We start from the raw sequence: 20,717 nt of genomic DNA on the forward strand, positions 1-20,717 counted from the left end.
CGTTGATGTGGAGGTGGCGATGTCAGTTGTTCGGTCCACCGCTGTGGTCGACCACGGAAATAGAGTGTGTTCACTGTTGGACAGACAGGCACAGAACATGGTGCATACATTCATGGTTCCCAAAGGATGAATCTACAGCCAGCCCTTGCCTATATGGGGCCTTAAGCAGAATTTAATTTGGGGGTTTTCCTAGCGCCACTAATACTATTGTCAATGCTTGATTGTTCACACACCTTCTGTAAATCTAACACGACCGTTATCAATTTAATTAGTTGTAGCTCTGTTGCTTACATTTTACCAATGTCAGCCTTTATGCTTCAATGGTTTTTAATCTTAAAAGTTGCCAACTCACAATAGTGGTCACGTTACTCTTTAATAAGAACACAACTCAAAACGTGTGACACTGCTATTCTCCTTTGTCTCTCCCCTCCGGAAGCTTCTCCAGGCTTTCTTAAAATTAATCTTTTTATATATTTTTATTAATTCCTACCCACCGCTCACACTCAGATCGAGAGGAGAAAACATTTTTTAAAGTAAATGAATAAATTATAAATAATAATAAATAAGTACAAAATGGAAAAAATCTTATAAAAATTATAGAAAAATATAATAATATTAATAATAATAATAATAATAATAATAATAGTAATAAATTAAAAAATAGGAAAAAGAACAACTACAACAAAACAAGTCGAAACATGCATGTAGGTGTACAAGTGTGTACACACACAGACACACTTATACCTCCATAGAGGGATGCCATATCTATATATAGACACACACCCAAACACAAATCACACATGAAACATTGAAATTAGTCATGCATTGCCTATATCTTAAACTTCATATGCTACTGCCTTTTCCATCAACTGTCTGATTGACTATGGCTGTTCCGTGCCCATAGTTATATTGGTCATGGGTGGTCAGGAAGCCCTAAGCAGCCGCTAAGTTTCGCTTATGCCTTGTGCTGGCCCTGGATGACTCCGTATGCCTTTGATTATCATATTACTTTTTTTTTTATCTCTAGCAGCAATATGAGGTTGACATTTTTGGGATTTCTGGTGAAGGTAATCCTGGATTTATGCTCCTGCGTTTGGCTGCTTGTGTTATCTGATACCGGTGGGGTTTCTCATGAGAGTGAAGAAAGAAAAGACTCTCAGTAGTGGTCATCTTTTCAGAAACAGACCTCTAAGAAAGCAAACCATTCACTGCGACTGTTCCTTTATATGAATGAAAGAACAACATGTAAGACAGCAGTTACATATTGATCGACGCCTATGGTTCATATGGTTACTATGATACAATCTAAAAAAACAGTGGTCCTTACAGAAAAATTCACCAATCACTGCGCTGACGATAACATGGGGATGTTATATTAATTTCCGTAATCAGCACAATTCCATTGGGAGGCCATCTTCCACATATTTTGGTAACTTAGTTGCATCAAATTTCATCTTTAAGAAATTCATGCAAATCTGTGACACCAACGCCCCCGGAGAGAGGACGCATCCCTGCATGCACCATTTTACTTGCACACACACAGCAATCATAAGTGACTGCTCGGAGTTCCTGCTTCAATATATTTATGCTAATTTAGGGAGATCTGAGTGCGGTCTCAATATGGATGCCCCCAACCTACAACTCCTTAAGAATTAATGAGAATGACCTATGATTTACAGGATATGTGCTCATATGTTTTCATTTAGACTTGCATATAAGTCAGCTTCCCTTGCACTAAGCAGACTTAAAGTGTGTACTGTACCTGTTTGGTACCGTAGTCTGAATAGGAGAAAGAAAGAAACACTGTTCAACATACTGTACAGGTTTCAACAGCTGCCTCCTGGAATGTTTCATGTGAAAAATATAAAAAATATATATACATTTACGCCAGATGACACACACACACACACACACACACACACACACACACACACACACACACACACACACACACACACACACAGAGTTACTTCTGCAAACGCATACAAAAACACTTGCACACAAAACCTCCTGAAGTCAGCACATTTACCGATGGTAAACAAGCTTGGGAGCTGCTTAGCCATGCTGGTCAGGCTTCGGGCATTACCAGTGCATATAACATGAACACACACGTTTTCAGGCCTGTAAACATTAGCAATATTTTCCCATTTCCATTGCAGGGCAGACGGTAGAGCGGTAGATCTTCAGGGGGGCTGAGCCCTTCACAGGTAATAATCTTCTTTACACTTCACTCTGGCAGGGAGATGAATGCTGCTGGATGGGGTCACTGTGTGTGGGAGAGGGAAGGAGGCATTGATATGCCATGCGAAGGCTGGCGGTGTGTGTTTGTGTGTGTGTGTGTGTGTGTGTGTGTGTTCAGAGGGGCAGACGGAGGTCAAGGATCCTGTTCAGATATGGTCAGCAGATAATAAGTGCAGAGCTGTTTTCAATGATGCAGGTCACGTGGTTTCACAGAGTTGTATGTTTACCCATTAAGTTTAACAGCTTTTTTCACTTAATATTTATCACAAATATTGCAATATTTCTTTTCAACAGACATTTGGGGTGGACAGACGACTATGACAATTTAGTATTTCTGGTCTCTGCCACCCAGGCATCCTTCCATTTTCTCGAACAGAATATATAAAAAATCTCATAAAGAAAGGAATAGTTTGACATTTTAGGAAATATGCTTGTTTACTATTTTTTGCTGAGATTTCAATAAGAAGATTGATGCCATTCTCATATGTGCCCTTACACTCTTGTATGTTCTGTTTCGCTGTCTCCGCAACCCATGCACAAACAGAACAGAAGCTAAAAATGCATCTACAGTATACAATATACAGTATATCAAACATCTCTAAGGACGTGGGCTAGTGTGAACAGCACAAATTAACTGCTGTTGGTACAACCATGAGTATTAAACATTTGCCTGGAACTCTTATTCATGAGAACTCAATGTTCATTATTAATCAATATTATCAGAATATTAACAGCAAAACTGACGTGCAACAACGCTCATGTACCTGGAGATTTTTTTGAAAGAATGTGTGCTGGATGTGTGTTGTTGAGCAGATACATTTTTGTGCATTAATGCGTCTGAATTGATGGATTCATAAAAACATTAATTTCAAAATGTACATCTTTGCATTTTACATTAAGTCCAAAAGCTTTCCATCATAAAAGTTTCCACATTTTTGTTATTCAACCTTTAACTAATTACATTAGTACCGTTAACTTAACTCATGCTGAGTGGCCCCCTGTGCTCAGTATTCTCGTGGCGTTGTCGGAAGGGGGTCTGATGAAACAGAAAATGCAGCTGGCTCTTTTGGTCTCAAAATTACACTTTCCCACATATGTTAAAATCCTTTTTTTTTTTAAAAAAAACATATTTTATTAATCTGGCTCCCTGAACAACATCAAACATAGTGATGGTTTATTCATGAATGTGTGAAGAAGCAGAGTGTGAAAGACTCTTGATTGGTCACACCTTTGAAATAACTATGAATGCAGATTAAAGGGAGGGAACTGGCAAGAGGTCAACGGTGATAAAACAGAATTAGGAGTTATATGCGATGTTGCAGTATCGGGTCTCAGAGCTGCACTGTGTGACGTCAGCAGTGACCTGACTGATGAGGACATGGCACTGTGACAGAGACACCTGCCACTACTCCCCGGGAGATGCTCACTGCCTACGCACACGGCTGACCGACTAAAAAAAACCCAAAACAGAAACACTTCAATTTATGGGGGAGAGATCTGCGCTGCGGTGAGAGGCCACAAGTCAAGATCAAGGTGTGCCTTCATGATTCAAAATGACAGCTACAGCATATTTTATAGGAGGTGACACTTTTGCCAAATATTTATGGCAGAAACTTATAGTATCAGTGATACTAGTGGTAGCATTAGATGTAATTGTACTGAAGTACAACTCAAGATTTGTGGCAGATACATACACTATTTGTGTATTTTTATGCTTCTTTATACAAATGCATTTATCTGAGAGAGATATAGACTTAATTTGTAGATTAAAAAAAATATTGATCTTGATGCCGCTAAGATTTATTTATATACCTAATGATCTGTTAATAATATTTTCCTCATTCCATGAACTTATTTTGAGAAGTGTTTGAATTCTTGATTAATTTAAAGGTTTGTGGTGCTGTTTAGTGTTGGTTTTCTACCCTCACTGACATGAATGGTCAATTTATCAGGAAAAAGAGTAGGGGGGGGTCTGAAAACCAGTCAGTATCTGGTGTGACCACCATTTGCCTCACGCAGTGAAACACATCTCCTTCGCATAGAGTTGATCAGGTTGTTGATTGTGGCCTGTGGAATGTTGGTCCACTCCTCTTGAACGGCTGTGCGAAGTTGCTGGATATTGGCAGGACCTGGAACACGCTGTCGTACACACCGATCCAGAGCATCCCAAACATGCATTAAACTCCAACAGGAAATGTTATAAATCAAGTGAGAAGTAGAGTCCTTCTCTCATCGACTTCTATAGAAACTGACTTCTTTTCGCAACCAGTGGAGTTGCCCTCAGCTGGGGATTCCAGAGAATAAAGGCTTCAGGCACCTAGTCATTTGCTTCACTTTCTGGACCAGTTGACTACGTCCATTTTTAAATACAGATTATGATATTAACCCTTCCAGTACTTTATAATAGATATACAAAAATGTTGTGCCACATTTTACTGTGGCACCAGAGGAAAAGTAAGAGGATGACAGTCATCAAGATTACCTCCTAAAACAAGATGATGCACCAAATTAGACATCACAACAGAATTAGTGGGTGTAATATTGTGCTACCTTTACATTCGTAATACACATTATTTGTAATATCGTGGATGCTCATACTACCTGAACCCTGATCTGAATCTTTGCAGAGCATTGCCCTCCTGTCAAACATTCGTCACGGAAATGTCTTCAATGGCTTCCACGTACATTTTTAAAAACTTTTGTTATTATTTAATCTTTATTTAATCAGGCAAACTCATTTCGATTAAAAATCTCTTTTTCAAGAGAGGCCCGTGAACAATTGACAGGTACAGCAACAAAAGACAACACAAATTACAGGCACACACTGAAAAACTACACAAGAATGGAAAACTAAAAGCAGTTGCAAGATTCAGTGAAGTGTTCTAATTATGACTGTTTGCATCCAGCATCCTGACTTCACACCTGGCCTGTCTCATTTGAGTGAACCGCTCCTTCAAGAAAACCTATTGCATCCTGACTTATCAGGGAATTCCAAGCAGAGACAATCTGTGCACAGTGAGAAATTGATATATCTTGTCTGCCCTGTCTGCCTGCCTGCCAGTCTCTCTCGCTCTGGTTTCAGCTCCAAAACAGCTGCTTACCAATAGCCAGCAATCGCTTTGAAGAGATGCCCCCCTCACAATAAATTCTGATTGGGTCAGTGTGATACGATTCACTGCAATGTCTGACAGCTGTGTGCCAGAGCGAGAGTGTTGATGGAGGGGAGGCAGAGTCAGAGAGACGGCCTAGGCGGGAGAGATGAGAAAGAAGGAGTTAAAGGCAGATAAATAAGTAAAAAAGAGCAAGGTCTGAGGAAAGAAGATGGTGGGGAAAAGGAGAGGAAAAAGGAAAGGGAGGAAATTGTGATGTTCAGAGAAGGGAGGTGGGTGGGGGTGACAGGATCTTTGAAGCTGCCTCTCTGACATTAAAGCACAGGCTGTATGAGGCAGCTGAGCCTTGACACTGAAGAGTTGAGGGGGTGGAGGAGAAATGAAGGGTCTCTGTTACTCCCCGTCGGAGAAGAGAATTGACATAACGAATAGCACAATCTGTGCAGCTCACATTCTGCACCACTGCCATTCAACAGTCATGATTTACCATCACGTACTGTGCGCTCTATATGTCTCTTTAACTATTATGCCGGTATGTCATTCATGAATTTATGAACATAGCAGATGTGTGCATGCTCACAAAGAGAAAAAAAACAAACACATACATTTGTGACATTTGAGTTGGAAGCCAAATATCAACATCACTGATTCACTGCAAATCACACTCTTGCCTCGCCTGCGGTAAAAAAAAAAACCACCACATTACACCCTGATGCAAATGAGCTGTAATGGCCGTGATGCATGGAAGCGGATGTAGTGTCTTCAGGAAGCTCGCAGGCGATACGCGCCGCCACCGCTCATGTTGATCTACTCCACACCAACGTGCACGTTACGGCTTATGAATGGGAGACGAGGCCTTTAAGGTGGCCTGCGGCGGAAGAGCCCAGAGGCCGCCGGTCCTTTATAGTGAGTAATGATGTGTGTGAGTGAGGAGAGGTGTGCGTGGTGTGTGCGTAGGAGCCGTCGGTTTTTTCCACAGGAAAGAGCGAGCTTGATGACATGTTTGGAGAAAAAAGAAAGAAAAACACTCGTGAGCACAAACACAACAGTATCCTGCAGAGGGCATCTCCGGGGAACGGAGTGAAATGTGAGCGAATGAGCGCACACGTGAGAGGGTTAACGACACTGGAGCTCCTGATGAGATGTCAGGGCTGAGATGAGAGGCTGATGCTTCAGATCAACATGAGATGATTTCAGGGGCTTGAACCTGTGAGCTGCATCCGTTATTTCCACAGGGTTTGTGGTGAGTGTTCGTGTACTGTATGAGTAATAGAAAGAGACAGTTAATACAGTAAAGTGTGTGGGTGCATCTTAATTAATACGACACACATACAGAATAGACAGCGTGACAAACTGACAACTTCCACGGTCTTCTTGACTTCTTGGAAAGTCCTGAGCAGACACCAAAAATTAAATTTAAAAAAAAATGCACGAACTATTTGAACGTTTTAACATTTTATCTATACAACTGACTGTTCAATTATATTTTCTGTCAATTTCACATCCCAACATGGTCACAAGTGGTGTTTCTGAGCCTTCGTCAAACCGTCAGGAATAAACTTCTGTCAAGAAAATCCCAGGTAATCATGAATCCCTTTTTTTATTCCTTCACTATTCCTTTATATACAGTACATAGAATAAAAAATACTGCTGAGAACTACTAAATATGACGAATACTGGAACACGCCTATGAAATAATCATCATCTATTACTGTGGAATGTGACTGCCCCTGGTCGCTAAAACCCTCAAAAAATAAATAAATAAATAAATAAATAACATGACCTCAGTGTCCTCAATAGTAGCTACGACAGATTGCTTGAATAATAACTCGACAGAGGCAGTCAGATGGATGTCACGACGTCGTGTCCAGGCTAGCCTCTGTTCCACCGGCTTCTGCAATGCAATCTTTCATACGGCATTACTTTCATTAACCTTGCCAAGCAGAGAATCCATCTTGTCAGGATCCAAGCTATTTGCATGAAGCTGGACCACATTGGTTCAGATCAATCAGCAGTGGACCGAATGAGCCATCACAATGAGCATATAGTCAACATAGTTCAAAGGTTTTCAAACTCTAAGGTTTGTCAGTCCTGGTTGGTGTCCGACCTGCTTTGCTGTACATCATGCTCTATTGATTAACAATGATTTTCCTTCATGCAACCACATTCCCGACAATAAGTGCCCCAAAATGTTGAAATTTGTTTTAAAGGATGACATATTATGCAAACATCACTTTTTCAGTGTTTGTGCACAAAGATGTCTATCTGTGGAGCTTTCCAGCCCACAAACTGTGAAAAAAGAACCACCCTATGGTTTTTTTGTGAGCTGGCTAAACCCTACAGACGGGCTCTGAACCACTGGTTCAGATTTCTCTCCCACTCTGATGTCACAGTTGGACTCTTTTGCGGTAACCACACCTGCAATCTTGCAATCTGAGAATCTCCACCTGTCTGGTGAAGGGGCGTGACATTTCCGACAGATTTTGAAAGCGGTTGAACAATCACAACAGACTGGGCCAGCTGGCCAATCAGAGCAGACTGGGGTTTATCGGAGGCAGGGCTAAATTAAATCCAGGCGTTTTAGACAGAGGGTGAAAAGAGGAGCTGCAGGAATGGGCAGTATGAGAACACTTATGCCTTTTCTGAAAATTAGAGCATGTAAATCTTTTCAAGTGGCAACCCAAATTAAAAGTATGAACCTGAATATGAGCATATGTCACCTTTAATGATAAACTATGGTTGATTTATTGGCTAACTTTAGCGTTGTTTAGTACCAACAGCTTCATCTTTATCTCACCGCAGCAGTGAACACGGAGGAAAGAAAGCGTTTGGGTTCATTCTGTGAAAGTTACCTGATAACGTGAGGTCATATTTTAATTTTGTAATAAAGGTATCAGAAACTATGAACATTTCTACATGGATAAACCATAATGGACTGAATGCAGTGATGCTTGGCTGAGTTCACTGCGCTCAAGTGCTGTGAGCAGAGTCTATCCAACGCCCTCAGTGAGATGATTAATATTTATAAGCATCAGCATCAGAGATGTTTGCTCAGTTCATCAAACAAAAAAACGTCACCTTTCCATGTTTTAGTCTGTGAGATCTCAGTACAGAAGTGACATGAAAAAGCCTCTGAGATTAAGAGACAAGATGATTACCTACTCTACTACAGGAAAATAAAAAACAGAGTAAACAGGGACACATGAACTGAACATGTCTGAATATTTTAAGATGTGTATACTGGGAGAGGAAAGCAGTTTGAGGGAGGAGGGAGGGTGAAAGTGAACAGTAGCAACAAAACCTCCAGAATAGGTAACATTCCCTAGAGCATGCAATGTTTATTGAATACAACAATCCAAAATATTTTTTTATGAATCCAACATCACACTGACAATTTTGCCTTTGAGCCTTACTAGTAGCAAGAAAGTTTCCCCGGGAGTGGTAAACCAAGGTTTTGTGTGATAGTCAAAAATCTGTGTTCTTATGATGATGAGGTTGCAAAAAGAGGGGGCAGACACCCATGGGTGAATGAAGGTTGGGCAGTTAATTTCATCCCAGAAACCCCCTTGAGTGCTAATCCAGCCTTTGGGGCATATTGCTCTGAAACTGAGTATTGAGAATTTGGACTCAACAAACTTCTTGACTGCCACTGCATGTTTTTTTTTGTTTTGTTAAACAGCATACACAATGCACACCAGGCACGTTGTTCTTTTTGATCTGGGATACAGTGGACACCTGGAAAAAAAAAAAAATCTCCTGAATTAACACACAGTTCAATGTTACACAACAAAGCCAAAGTGGGGATCACATTAATGTCTAAAGCCTCCAGTCAGTGGGAGAGGCCTCTGAGAGCGTTAATCCCACTCCTAACGAAGTCGAGCATCGCTGCTGACTGAAGCACCTTAACAGGGGGAGCGCAGCGGCCCGCTGGCAGCGACGGAGGAGTTGCTAAGCAGGGGTGGACTTCACATAACAGCCACTCAATGAAACAAAAGCCTTGGCCCTGTCTGCTGAGCCTCTCTTCCCCTCGCCGGAAAATCTAATAACCGATGTTCGCAGCACCTCCTCTGCCTCGTCCAAGGCTGACGCATCCTTATTACAATAGATCGGCCTCGATTGATTTGTCTTTAGACGCCTCAGGGGGGGGGAAAAAGGCCCAATTGATTTTTTCTGGTTTACAGCAGGGGCATGTGCGAAGTTTGTGCTTGTGGCGAAGTTTAAAGCAAGACACCTGGACGGCTTTTGTATGCATGTGCGCGTGTGTGTGTGTTAGGGGTGTAACGGTACACAAAAATCACGGTTCGGTACGTACCTCGATTTTAAAGTCACGGAACGGTACGGTTCGGTTCGGTTCTCAGTTAAAGGTAGGGTAGGCGTTTTTTCATGAGAAGCACTTTCTGTCAAAAACAGAAACTCTCATAACAAACCAATAGCGATGAAAACACTGAATGATCTGACAATGAAACGAAAACAATCCCTCATCTTTTTGTCATCCTCACCGGCTTTCTCCTGCCTGCGCGCACTCCGCTCGTTCACCACACAGTCGGGCGCGTGACCAGTTTGAGTTGCAGAACGGCAGAGAAAGTGCCTACAACAGCTTCCCGTCACAACAGACAGAGCAGCAGAGACCACTACGGACACAAAGAAGTTGGAGACTACAGGAGGAGTGAACAGAGTAAACATCGTGTGGCTCTTCACCGCTGGCGTCAACTCCGGGAGCTGTGTAAACAACAGAACTGTTGGGAAGCTTGTGTGTGTATCAGCCAGAGCCAAGTTAGCTTCGCTGGAGGACACTAGCTAAGTTAGCTAACGCCACGTTAGCTTGTGTGTATCTACAGCTAAAGCTGCCTGTGTGTTTGCCGGGTGTCGTCACTGTAGCTGTGAGCAAATGTCGCTTGATTGTTTATCTATAACCGCTCTCAACGGGACGAAGCGTTACGTGTGTGTGTGTGTGTGGAGCAGGTGTAGTGAGAATGCCCGGCGTGCGTGGCTAGAGGCTTGTAGTAGCAGTTGATGTGCATGTTGCAGTCTGTGTGCAATAATAAATGCCACAACGCCGGGCATGAGGGGCAGGTCCCGGAGCGATGCAGAGCATCTTTCTCCATGCTCCCAGACTGTGGTCCGGACGACGGGCAGGAAATTAAATGAAAAGTACTGTTCAATGTAAGGTAATGTGATTATTTCACTAAGTTGACCTCCTTCATCTTATACCAGGTACAGCAAGTTGTACATGAAGAAGTCCAGGACCTGGATGTTGTCTGCCACGGAGCAGCGCACTGAGACCAGACTATCCTCGTCAACAGCTAGAGAAGCAGGTCAGCAGAGGACCACGTGAGTCGGCTCATGATACTGTAGGTTGAGCATGAAGTGGTAACATAACTTTAAAATCCATATGGTAATGTTGTAAAAAATTCCAAAGTGTAAACATTTGTGCCAGGTGGGTTGTTTTAATTTTTGTTTTGTACAGATTCTGAACCTCAGAACTACTTGTTATGATCTTCAATATTTACCTAAACAAAGTCATAACACAAATATGTATGAAAGAGCTGGTCCACCAACAAATCACTAAATCAATTATACTTAGCTCCCACAAAAGGTGACACAGAAAACTGTGTTTGTCACTGCAGATAATGCTGCTGTAGTGTTGTCAGTCTTTGACAGTAATACTGATCTATTATTGTGATATTCTTTCTACAGGACCACTTCCTAAGAGTCGACGACAGTGCAGCCTGACCCGTCAGTCGACAGACCTGCTTTGACACTGGAGCTAGGAAACCCTGTGCAGACAGTTTCTTCATTGTTGTACATATGTTATTTATGCTTATATTATAATACATATTTGGAATATTGTATGATGTTCCAAAAAAAATAAGCAGGTGTCATGACACATTGTGTTCTCATTATTTGTACAGCTTGTAAAGAGGTAAATGTAATGGTTGGATGTTTATGCTGTGAGTATAAGGAAAAGGCCTTGAACATTTAAAAGATTTTTATTCCAACAATATAGAGCAGGTTATGCAGAACATAAATAAACATTGGTATTGCACAAAATACTGTGCAAAATGTGATCCTCCATACGTGGCAGCCTGGACACGGGGGTCATGAAGTTGACCACAGCACTTTCTTTCCACGTCTGTGGGCAGTTCTGGCAGAGACAAGTAGACCTGCAACGGGACGGCCCGGTGGAGCAGCATCTGCTGATGTGAGGTGTAGTGAGTGAAGCAGCAGGCTCGTGTCACGTCACTGCTCCAAGCTCAGTCCTCGAGTTCTGGCCTGTACAGTAACACATGATTAGATCAGATACATGATAAAGAATTATTTGTATGATTCGATACATTGAACAGAGTCTGGAGTAAACTCAGTCTGAGCTAACAACACTCATCTTGGAAGCTCTGACGTGCTAAACAACATGTTATGAGTCCTGTACAAAATTCACCTTCATTGTGGCACAGACAGTAACAGAAAAAAGGGCAGAAAGCTCTGAAGGTGCTGCAGCAGTTTCATCGTCACAATATGGCTGAAATGTGCTGAAGTTTAAAAATATAAACCTCAAAACAAAGAACTGCTAACCCTGTTTATGTTTTAGCTTAGCCTGCGGCAGCCTGTTGCTAACTAGCCAGCAACAAGTTACTGCACCAGAACTCTATTGTCAATGAGATTTCCAAAAACACAAACATGTTAGCTTGCCCACCAACAATAGCCATTTTCATTGTTTACGTTTATATTATGATAATGTCCGGTGTTTTCCTACTGAATGAGCCACGAGCAGTCCGTTAGCATGTTGTGACCCGCTCGTGTCAGACTCAGACTCAGGCAGCGGTGCGTGTTCATTTGTTGAAGCGAGTCAGATTTTGCGGCGATTTTTCAAAATCACCTACCCAACCTTTAAGGGGGAAAATGCAAAAAGACTGCTCATTGTTAATTAGAAACATTAGTTGAATTAGTTAAACAATAAAAGTTCAACATCTGTCTGCAAAAAACATCGTTCTTAGATAAATATAAATAATCTCAAATAAAAATGCAGATTTTCTGAATTGCTAGGTAGGGGTTGTTGAAATGATGTGGGGAGCAGCGTTTTTGCACAACTCGCTGTTTTTTCCTAACAGCGGTTGATAGTCATGCTTGGATGGTGCCTTTTCATATGCGTGTGCTTTTGTCTTTTCCACTTGTCTTTCACCTGTTTCATATTTCACCGGGAAACCAAAGTGGTCCCACGCTGCGGATTTAGATGACACGGGAGCGTCTTCAAGCTCTGGTGTCCTGTTCCCGTCAGCATTAGCCATCCCGTTCGCTAAAATATCCAGGCTGAGCTAAGCTAAGCGTCCAGTTACCATGGGGCTGTTCACTGCCATCTGCTACTGTGCACCGTTCGAGCCGGAGACTAAACGGTCTGTCACCCGCCACATCCGGTGGGAACTCCGACTGGAAGTTTTAAGTACCGCAGTCAAAGCAACATTCGCCATATTTACGCTATGTATTTATGCCATATTTACGTATTGCGGTAAACCTCTCAAACGAACCGTAGGTGCCTGTACCGTGAAGGTTCGGTACGAATACGTGTATTGTTACACCCCTAGTGTGTGTGTGTGTGTGTGTGTGTGTGTGTGTGTGCAAGGGTGGGACACAAAGGTGTGTACATAGGATGTTGGTGTGAGTGGGTGGGGATGTGCTTTGTGCCGGGGCTTCTACTGAAGATAAACAAGGACATTTGTCTGATATGGCAGCAGCTCACCTGTCATTTTAAGTCAAGTGCCAGGTGATGTTGGTCCACTCATCTATCAGTCTCACACACACACACACACACACACACACACACACACACACAGGATGCAATAACAGAACAAGCGGCTGCTCTCGGTGGTGGAGATAAGGTACATGGCTACAGGGACACACTTTGTCAGCGGGAAAAAAATATAGATTGGAAAACTCACAATTCTTCTGTAAAGATGTAACCTTGATTACACAACATTTTCAATGAGCTGATTCCTTTTCAATTGCGAGACTTGATATTGAAAAACAACAGTACATCTGGACAGAACTAGCAAAGCAGATCATTCCTTTGTTCCTTACTTGAACCAGTTACACGTTATATCAAAAACTAAAACGTTTTACTTTCAATTTAATGCATTAAAAGGTTAGTGTTGTGGGTCCGTGAAGAAGGGACGCTTCTGCATGAAAATGAAAAAAGAGAAAGAAAGAAATATGAAGGTATGAGTCAAGTTTTCCTGTTATACAACTTGAGGTAAACTGTGATTAGACCTTCCCTGGTTCTTAAATCCTCATAATTCAAACTTCACGCCCCCAGTTTAAAATGCAGGTTTTCTGTCACTATTCAAAGGCTTCATTCTGATGAAATCATGAGAGTCTGTTGAAAGCTCCCTCCAGAGCCGCAACTGTGTTCACAGGCTTTATAGTACTCTCCATGGTGAGAAAATAACTCGTGTGTAAAAATGGTGGGGCCAATTTCCCAGAAAATGGTGTTTCTCTGTCTCAGTGCTTGCTAAGGCCATGGCCGGAGGAATTACATTTTCACGTTGTCCATCCCTCCCTCCGTCTGTCCGTCCCATTACCGTGAATGCGATATCTCAGTAAAACCTTGAGGGAATTCCCTCTAAACTGGCACAACATTTACTAGGATTCAAGGAGGAACGGATTGGATTTTGGATGGCCAAAGGTCAAGGTCACAGTGACCTCACAAAACAGGTGTCCCTAAGGCCAGCATGCATATGCCAATAATGACAAAATACACTTAATATCTTTGATTGAAATAAAGTTTTCATTACATATAAGGGAGTAATTTTAGTTCAATTAAACTGTTCTTTTCCATTTTCACGCTACCCTTAAGCCAAGCTATGTTTACATGTACTAGCTTTAACATCAGCAAATTTATTAAGTTTATGCTTAATATAAATTTGTTAATTTCTAGTAACTATTCTTTTAACTATCATATTCAAGAACACATAACAAGTAACCTAACAGGTAACTCAAGGTGCTCCACTCACAAGTGGAGGCGTGGATGCCATGGCGATATTCACAGAGCAGTTGCACAATGTAGTGTGACATATATCTGATTTACGAATGGCACGCAATAAAGCAGCTTTTGCTGTCATTGCCAACTCCACAATATTCATTGTCACTTTGCGATGTGCCTAGTACATGTGACGGGCTATTGTTGAAGTTCTGACAAGCAAAACTAGTGTTGACTGTATCAGCCCCCCGATATCTGTATGTCTCCATTCAGTGCCGGCCCTGGAAATGTTGGCGCCATAGGCATTTGTTGTCTCTCACTTCTCCTGTCCGTTGTGTTGTGGCTTTACTATTTGTGTTGTGGCTTTCGCATTCTGTTCTACACCTCTGGGCCGACGTAGTAGCTTTTGTGAGCTGCTATGTTATAAACAAGGTGGAGGCAACAGAGAGTGGCAGCGTGACATGAATGATTTGTCTGCGGTACAGTAAGCAGAAGCAGGTACCGGAACATGAAGGTGTATTTGAAAAATCTCTGATGGCCCTCCTTCATCTTGTCTTCGTTCCCCTTTTCCATCTCAGCCAGGCATAAAGACTTTTTACATCTTTTTTGCAATATTCCAGCTTTTTACAAACAGTTTTTGGGGGGTTTCATATTCAGGTTGTCTTTCATGCCCAAATTGAAAATGTGCATAGAAAATAGGCCAGTAAAAACATATGAGGTGTAAATTCTCTCGACTTCATGCTTTTGCTAAGAAACATTCAAACAAGATCTTGCCACCCAGTGGCTTGTAAGAGTGGTTCGGTGTGTCAACGCCAACTATGCATCCGCTCACTGACGTCCTCTACCAGAAGAAGAAACAGTCACAGGAAAGGGTCAAAGCACGATGTGAGCAAAGAGAAACAGATGAGTGACTATTCTATTGATTTACTTGGCAGCCGCTGTAAACGACAGTATCGTAACGACAGGGTGTTGGTGGGTAACTAATAAGGTGTGAGCATCCTGATGCAGTGACACTGTTAAAATGCACAGCTGCTGAGCAGCAAGAGGGATTTTTAACACTGCTGCTTTCACCTTTGCCTGCGACTCGGTGCTTGTCTAGATGGACTCAAATCCTCCTGAACCAAAGAATGTATTTGGTGTGGATTCAGAACGGCCAGAAAAGTGAAAATGCAAACATCTTAACAGTACTCGTGGTTCAACTTTGTTCAACTAAAATAAAAGTGACCCCTTGCTCTCCGGCACGCTGTGTTTGTTTTGCCATTAACAAACTGTGTCTCTACCTGTCGATCACAAACTGAATGAAGCAACATTATGCTACAGCTTGTTTTCTGCATCTGCCCCCTCCCCAGACCCCATTCACCCATCCCCCTGCTCATTTGCCCTTTCCCTCTGTCTTCCCATCTCTCATTCCTGGGGCTCAGCGATTGTTCTTGTTATCGCTGAGGAGTGCACGGGGTTTTGTGTCAGTGTGTTTGATGACGAGGTGGCAGTGGTGAAAAATGAGGCAGGTGGTGGCAATTCATCAACACTTGAGCAGCGCTTGGCGGCATTCTGGCAGAGGGAGGCGAGGCGGCGCTTAACGCGACACTGAAGGTTTTTCAGTGTGAGGCCGGGCATGATGAAATGGATGCGGTTTCTCCGCCGCTGCATCAGACAGACAGGAGGGAGGATGGATAAAGAGAGGAGGGGCAAGGGGGAGGGGAGCGGAGAGGGTAAGGTCTGTTCTCCATCTGCAGGCTTCCACTTCCATATCAATCGGTGGCTTTTCTCGCCCGGCAACTCGCTCCACATCATCCCCATCACCACCTTCCTCCTCTTCTCTCAAGAAGACAACAGTTTGCTCTACAAATGTGCAATGCACACTTTTCTCATTTGTTGCATCTCTGTTGGCATTAGAACAGATGACAGAATAAAAATAGCAACACAGTGGTAAAAGGAGGGAAGCTTCTTCACAGTCCAATGATGCCATGTCAACTCCTCCTCTTGCTACACCCACCCTCTAACTTTCAAACCATCTCTAGATTTAACTCCCTCGTTGTCATCTCTGCTCTCAACTCCCTAAATCTCTCACGCACGCACGCACGCACGCACACACACACACACACACACACACACACACACACCCGCTGACATAATACATAATCCATCGCCAAACCCAATCCCCAAAACAAAGTCTCAACCCTCAAAAATACTAATTCAAATCAAAGCGTGTGCTCACAATGATAGAAACATACACCCACAGACACCCACACCCACACACACTTTATGTGTCTTTCTGAAGATGAGCCAGCGGAACTATAACAAGTGAGAAACAAATACGTGTTGATGGCGAAACAAGGACCGATAAGTGTAAACCAGAGAACAATAGAGGAAACACCTTCGGGGATTCTTCAGTGGAGAAAAATGGCTTTATCATAACTCCAGCTTCGATTTCAAAGTCTAATTGAAGGGGGGGGAGATGAGGGAGGAGGAGTAGAAGAGGCAATGACAGAAGTGCACTACTTAAAAACACAGATTTCAAAGCGGCATTAGTCAGAGTTTTGGCTGCTTGCAAAGCACAAAAAGCTGACAACACACACGCACACACACAAGATGGCCTTATAAAGATGTTTTGGCTATCGTGTCAGCAAACAGTTGGCCATTTATTCATCCAGCAGGAGCCATTTACATTTCCCAAGTGATCAATGGGTTTTCTTTAAAAGCTAATCTGATTGGTCAGATGCTCAAATGATTTCTTTTTCACCATTTCTTCTTGTTCCCAGAACCTATAGTGTTATTCTTTAATAGTCAGTCAATCATAATTGATTGACTGATAACTCACACTGATAACTCACACACACACACAAACTGCGTGTGTGTTTGTGCGAGAGAGAAAGAGAGAGAGAGAGAGAGAGAGAGAGACAAAAAAAAGAGCCAAGAACAGAGAAACACAGCACTAGAGACAGACAGAGAAAAAAGAAATATCATTAAAGCTTTGTGCCCCTGAGTCACGTTAACATGTTTTATTTGCTGTTCCTTAGCAGCAGAGTTGGCATCAGAACTGTTTGCTCCAAGGTCTGGGTCAGTCTGGGTCGAGCACCTGATACACACAGCCAGAGGCTGCAGTCCTTCAGGACACACACAAACACACACACACACACACACACACACACACACTGCTATGTACCTATATGTATGCGTTAAAAGCCCACGATGCTCTGAGGCAAAAATAAGTTTCTGTGGCGTACCGCCTGTAACCAGCAGAGGCGTTATTTTAGCAAATGGTCAAAATGGTCGTTTTTACCACGTACTAAATAGTTCGTCGTATGAGTCAGCGGACTTGTTGCAAATGACTTATTCATCTGCATGTGCTGCAATGGAAAAGAGGTATTTCATATGTAATGGGCAGAAAAGTGTATTTTCAAAATGCTTAATCTCTGCTTTACTCGCTGTTTGAATGGTAAGAAGCATCAGTGCGAAATGGACGAGCGGACTATCTTTCTTGTATCATCCGTGTTCCCGAGATAACAGACCGGTGGCCAAAGCTAAGCTGCTCCCACGAATAGGTTCCCGCAGAATACTATTCTGGGCCAACGAGTCCTCCGACTCGTACCACGAACTATGTTGTTATGTGGTAAAAAAAAACAAAACGACCAAATCGACTGTTACCTAAAATATCGTGAGGTGACAAGACAGGAGGTCACGCGCCTAAGAGCATTGTTTGTCTGCATTTGTCTTAAGCAACGCATGGTTGATGAACTTGTAAAGGGTAACGGTGATGGTTGGGGTGACATGGCAGAGAATCAGCACGACTACCTTACAGGGTATAAGTAAAATCCATTGAACTACACAAACTTGACGGTCTTACGGGGTCCACCGCTGACCTCTAGCAGCGGTGGACATGCCTATCGCAAAGGGTCTGCAGTCTTTACAGACGTCGTAATAGGCTGATGAACAAATTACCTATCTGGTCGGTTTTTTTTTGCCGGAGTCTCCCCATGACACGTGCACACAAGCACACACCTCCTCGCACATTGCGGCCCAATTAGTCGTTTATATCGTCCTTAACAGGTTCATCTGAATCAGCGCAAAGCGAGGTGAGGTGGGGGTGATGGTATTTAAAAAATGTCCGACTGCCTCTCTGTTATAAACACTGGAATTGGTGTTTCTGAGATGGAAGAATGGGACGGAGGAAGGGGATGAAGCACTGACTGCCTCTGCACCTCAGTGCTCCGGATAACACTGACGCTGAACAGTTCCTGCAGCAACAAGCTGTGTCCTTGTACCACCATAACTTTTTAATGAGAGCGGCTGCTCCCGACAGAGCTCACCGGTCCAAACCTTGGGCCGACTGCCTCCACAACATTATCCGTGACATTTTAGAAAACGTTCCTGGAAAGGGCAGAGGAGTTTGTATAACAGCATGAAGATGATTGAGACAATCTCCATAACTGAAGCTGGACGGTTGCCTGATGGCTCAATGATGGTTTGGAACAAAAAGATCTGAGCCGATAAACCATAAATACAACTCATGTAATGGCATTTAACATTGTTCAGCAATATTTAAAGTTGATGTTTTCAGCTGGGTTCTGAGATGCACTGTCTGTGTTTCCTGCCACATTATAATGTTGTGCAATCAATTAAAAGCATAAAAGTAACTTTTTGGATATTTTATTGGTCAAATTCGACAAATGGTTATTTTCAGAATAGAAGAAATTACATTTTCTGTTGGAGCTATTTGGATGAGGAACAGCTTGAATCGCACCAAAACCTATACTGCATTTGCATTGTGGTATTAAATGAAATCTGTTGTTTCAAAATATATTTATTTGCTTAACTATGGAATTTTTTCTTCAATGTATATTAATAGACTCTTATGAAAATTGAAAGTCTATGTTGTGCTGCCAACATATTGCAGATGTCATAAGTGAAAGAGCGATACACAGAGCATACTCACTATTTTTTTTTGTATAAGTTTTTCTTTGTGGATTTTTTCGTTACTGTGATTATGAGATGTATGTTTCTCTTTTTTAAACCAATATTACCTTAAGAATGTCTGTTTCTGTGGTCGGAAAAAATATAACTTAGCCAAAAAGTTTTAAGTTGCTGTTTCTTTTTAATTGAATATCTTTGAATAATGGTGAGACAAAAATTGGATTTTAAAGACATCACCTTAGGCTTATGTCATGAGCCTAAGGTGATGTTAAAGGTTAATTGATTAGCTGAAAAAATAAGTCACAGGTTGAAAATGAAAATGACTGTTACTTGCAGGACTAGACACATTTATTTCCCCTAAAAGCAAATTAGCTATAAAATATATAAAGTATGTCACGAAACAAGTGCAACACAGCAAACCTTGGTAAGGAGAAACACCAACAGTTCAAGAAAATGCTGGACACCAGCGGAAACGTGGCGTCAGAGCAAACGGGGCAATGAAGTGATGAGTGACGAGTGGAGTAATTGTTGTTCAGTTTGGGATGTTTTTACTGTACAAACAACACAAAGGGGTTGTACAAGTGTAAGAAAGTAGTTCAATATGTTCACGTATTATCGGTTTCCATGCTGTACTTCAGATGTCAGTTAAATCGTGACGTCATACAGCAACGAGAGCAATCAATAGCAGTTCACACTAGGCGTTGAATCCAGAAACAACCAGCACGTCGCTCTGTCACGCTAACCACTGATACGTTTCATTCTCTCGCCTTCGCTCCTTTTCCTTTTTCTCGCTCACACAGCCATTGATTTTTCCACCCTTCCTCGCTCTGCCCCCCCTGGTGTTTCCTCCCCCTGTTTCCCATCCGTTCATCTCCTCTCCTGCTGCACCATCTTTCATGTGTCTCTCCTCTTTTCTTTGACAGAGACGGAAACTCTGCCATCCTGGGACATACAGACCACAGTATGCTGTGGAGCCACTGTGTGCAGGTGAATCACTGGGATGAGTTCAGCCACGTACACCACAGCTCGGAGCCAAAGGCAGATTTTTTTTTTTTTTTATGCTGCCCTTGTTAAGAAGTATGCGTCTGAGATTAGACAGAGACTGTGTCCAAAAACAGGCACTTCTTTTAAACTGTCTTGAAAGGAGACAACACTTTGTGTACTGACACGTTAACAATCATTACCTGGTCGCATATCGAGAGCTCAAGAGGAAAGCCTGAAGCAAAAGACAAAATAAGTTAAAGGATTATCAGTAAAGGCGTCAAAGGTTAAATACTACCTGATGTGTGTTTGCTTAGAAGTATTTTCTCCTTTTAAATCGAAAATGTCTGCAATGAGACAAATCTGTTATATCTCCCCTCAAACATATTTCACTCTTGTTCTGATGCTGGTGGCTTGAACATCTAAAAAAAAAGAAAAGTCAACGGGCAAAAAACCCCATCAAGGCCACACAACCCACAAAATATCCTTAAAAGCAAATGTTG

At 42.3% G+C, this 20,717-nt stretch overlaps 1 protein-coding gene across 9 annotated transcripts in view; it reads right to left on the reverse strand.

The window, feature by feature from the left end:
• Positions 1-20,717, reverse strand: part of LOC118312625 (endonuclease V-like) — a 72,169-nt gene that overhangs the window by 6,853 nt on the left and 44,599 nt on the right. The window contains exon 10 of one of the 9 annotated variants that reach the window (XM_047333945.1): positions 6,587-6,609. The exons of 4 other annotated variants lie outside the window; for them this stretch is intronic. The gene's annotated coding sequence lies outside the window, so the exon portion shown is untranslated. Of the gene's footprint in view, positions 1-6,586; positions 6,610-11,566; positions 11,625-13,104; positions 13,135-13,159; positions 13,520-20,717 lie in introns of those variants that run through there. 4 more of the 9 variants (XM_035637389.2, XM_047333946.1, XM_047333944.1 and 1 more) reach the window with 4 other exon arrangements.

Source organism: Scophthalmus maximus, chromosome 8, assembly GCF_022379125.1.
Source record: "Scophthalmus maximus strain ysfricsl-2021 chromosome 8, ASM2237912v1, whole genome shotgun sequence".
In the NCBI taxonomy this organism is placed as follows: domain Eukaryota; kingdom Metazoa; phylum Chordata; class Actinopteri; order Pleuronectiformes; family Scophthalmidae; genus Scophthalmus; species Scophthalmus maximus.